The 3,470-nt window shown below is 42.3% G+C and overlaps 1 non-coding gene across 1 annotated transcript; it reads left to right on the top strand.

The window, feature by feature from the left end:
• Nucleotides 1-356: 356 nt before the first annotated feature.
• trnas-uga (transfer RNA serine (anticodon UGA)) lies at nt 357-438 on the top strand. The gene has a single exon. It is a non-coding gene; the product is annotated as a tRNA-Ser (tRNA).
• The last annotated feature ends 3,032 nt before the right edge of the window (nt 439-3,470 follow it).

Raw genomic sequence — 3,470 nt, 5'->3', positions numbered from 1 at the left:
AGCATCAATATTTCTAATACCATATTTCGATGAATATTAAAACACAACAGCATATCAACTTTGGCACCAGATGATGAGCAATTGAGTCAAAATCGATCGGACGCAGTGAGACAATGATCCTCTCTTCGTGTGGTGTACATCCGTGACTCTAATTCGACGAAGAATTATTCCCGCAACTTCAGCTGTGTCAGAATCTAGTTTGCGGTGAAAGCCTGTCAATCTGCTAAGGTAACGTTCGTCTGGGTCTCTGCAAAGGATTTGCCGAAATCTTTGGGTCTTGACAATTTGTTCTTCAAACAAATTACGTATTTCATGAATTCGGTTCTTTTACTATGAAAATTAGAAAGGTGGGTGCAGCTGTGATGGCCGAGACGTTAAGGCGTTGGATTTGAAATTCAATGGGGTCTCCCTGCGCAGTTTCGAATCCTGCTCACAGCGTTGACTCTTTTAAAAATCATCAATTCCTTTGCAGAATTTGGATTTCGTGGAGCTTGAGCTTTGCATTCAATCGAAAGTAAATTTTCAACTATGAAGAATCCGAAGTAATTTCAAGGCGTCTAATTGAATAAATTCTATGTTGAGAAACAAAAAGCCACCAACTTCCAACACGAATCATTTTCCAAACATTTGTCGAACTATCGTGAAATTTGGATGTTCGGGAGTGAGGCGGTGGAGGTGGGGGGGGGGGGGGGGGGGTGTTGGAATTAAGCAAAACAAGAAGTAATGCAATACATTTACTTTCGGGTGATGAGTTTTTTTTAGGATCAGTTGAAAGTCAAGCTGAGAAAGTTCAACCTAATTTAGAGCTGACTCTCAAGGCCAATTATCTATTATATCAGCAGTCAATGAATTAGAAAAAGCAACTCCATGTGTGGAAAGGAACTCGACTGGTCCAGGTTCCTGGCTTGAGGTGTGATAAGGCAAGGCGATATCAGCGGAGTAGAATTTTCTGGAAATATGAGAAATGGAATGTTAACAGTCTTCTGCTGTCCACATTCGTAAGAAAGTGTGCATTAAGACCTCAATTTGAAAATTAACGATGAAAATCAGACTTAGCCCTCTGCTTGTGGGGTAGCATTGTTCAGAACAATATGTTGTTTCTGAGACTAAAAATGACCAAAATAATCGATGTGGATCTTATCCACGACCTCCGTTGGAGCAGTTGGTGTGAAGAGCTCAGCTTGAAGAACCAAATGCCAATTATTCATCTTGGCTGTCTGGATTGCTCAGTTAAACAGACTCCCAGTTTAATGAAAAAACCTTTGCTATCAGTGTTAGATGTTTTCATGTCAGCATGTTCCGATATGAGAGGACACTCCATGTAGTAGATGTGACTTAAATTTTGACTCCAACGTCAGAGATGTTGACACATTTCTGCACCAAAACAGCACTACCTTTGGTATCAAACCAAACTGAACAAAGGTCTAGTTCACATAGACATTTTCTTTCTGCAGATTCTGCCAATGGGCGTTCAGGCCCGATGTAGGAATAGGGCGTGGTGACATCTGTTCGCAAGTGGATCACTTCATTCCTGCTCACGATCCATAAACCGTAATTCATTTTGAACTTCTTAGCCATCAGCATGATAAATGTTACATAATGCATAGGTTTGCTTCTCGAAAGAAAGAGCGAAATCTTATTCAATGCAGACACAAATTCAAGTTGTCCCTGGTCGACCAGAAGACAGATATCGCGAAACAAAGTGAATACAGAAAACAATCAATGTTTTCTGGGAGTCAAAAAGATGTATTGGAAGAACGGAAACATATATTTGGAACTAAAGTTACATACCACTTCCAGACTAAATGTTCTTGAACCGTTATCTTAATTTGACCTTCATGTCCACCGTTGCTGCAAAAATTATCTCAACAACTCAGAACTTTGTGTTCTTTGATATTGTCTCCTTCATGTTTCTCTTGATTTTGAAACTAAAACCGAGCAATAGTAATGCACCCTATTTCACTTGCAAAGATCAGAAGAAGATCATTTTATAAGAGAACAGAAATAAAGCTACGTCTGTCTTCCGAGAGAAAACACAGTTACCATTTCGACTCCAAAAAGTCTTCTTCAGAAGTCTGCGCAATGAACTCGAAATATTGGACCGAAAACGAAAAAAGAAGCCATAATGCCGCGAATACACCACCCGCAAGCGCATCAAGTCCTACTCGAATATGCTGCATTACTACTCTCAACATCAGTGCAGAACGGAACAAAGCTCATTCTGCAGTTGTCAACCTGTTATGACGTAGTTTGTAAAGTGAGAAATATGATTAGGTAAAATGCGGGATGAAAGCGGGATATCAGAAGTCTGAAAAAAGCAAGTGCGTGCTTTGCTTTGAAGAAGGTTGGCAGTGATGAAAATGGAAATTAACTACAGTGAGGGGGGCTTAATTGATCCTCAGAATCGAGGCAACACACAGGGACGCAATTCTTTTTGCTGGGTTTCTGTTCTGCCATTTTATAATCACGACTGCTGTCGGGTTTGGTTTCCATTCCAGGGTTAGGTGACTGCCTGATGGAAGTTTGCACATTCGCCCAATTACTGTGTGGTAGCTCTGGTTTGCTGCCACATTCTAAACATTTGCAGGTTATTTGGATTCGCCCTTGAACGCACACGGTTACAGAGACAGGGATGTGGAGAGTGTCTGGATAGGACGTACTTCAGAGAATTTTTGTGAACTTAAATAGACAGAGTGGGGTTAGTCTGCTGTTTCCTGGGTAAGCTACATGGACAGAGAGGGGTCAGGATATTCTTCCCTGAGGGAGATACATTGACAGAGTTGGATTAGTTGCTCTTACCTGTGTCAGTCACGCAGATACAGTAGGGTCAGTCTGTCCTTCGCTGGGCGAATTTCTTTCACAGAGTGGTGACAGTCTGCTCTTCCCTGCCTGAGTGAAACAGAAAGAGCGGGGTCAGTATTCTCTTCCCTCGATAATTTATGTTGACAGTCTGGCTTCCGTCTGCTCTTCTCTGGCGAGATACATTGGTAGAGTGGGGTTAGTGTTCATTCATTGGGTGAGTGCCATAGACAGAATGGGATCAGTCTGCTCTTCCCTGAGTGAATTACATTTATAGAGTGGGGTCCGACTAATCTTCAGTGAATGACTTATATTCACCGTGTGGGATCAGTCTGCTGAGTTACACTGAGAGTGTGGGGTCAGTCTGCCCTTCCCTCGATGAGTAACATTGACTGAGTGGCGTCAGTTTGATCTTCCCTCAGTGAGTTCCATTGACAGAGTGGCATCAGTCTACTCTTTCCTGTGCGAGTTACATTGAAAGAGTGGCGTCAGTCTGCTTTTCACGGAGTGAGTTATTTGGACAGTGTGGGATCAGTCTGCTCTTCCCAGGGTGAGTTGCATTGAAAGAGTGGCGTCAGTCTGCTCTTTCTTTGGTGAGTTGCATTGACAGAATGGGGTCAGTCTGCAATTTCCTAGTTTTGTTAAAGTGATCGCGTGAGGTCAGAGTGCTC

This window comes from Chiloscyllium punctatum, chromosome 17, assembly GCF_047496795.1.
Source record: "Chiloscyllium punctatum isolate Juve2018m chromosome 17, sChiPun1.3, whole genome shotgun sequence".
NCBI classification, from domain to species: Eukaryota; Metazoa; Chordata; class Chondrichthyes; order Orectolobiformes; family Hemiscylliidae; genus Chiloscyllium; species Chiloscyllium punctatum.
The sequence above is the reverse complement of the archived record's forward strand: the minus strand, read 5'-3'. Positions and strand labels throughout refer to the sequence as shown.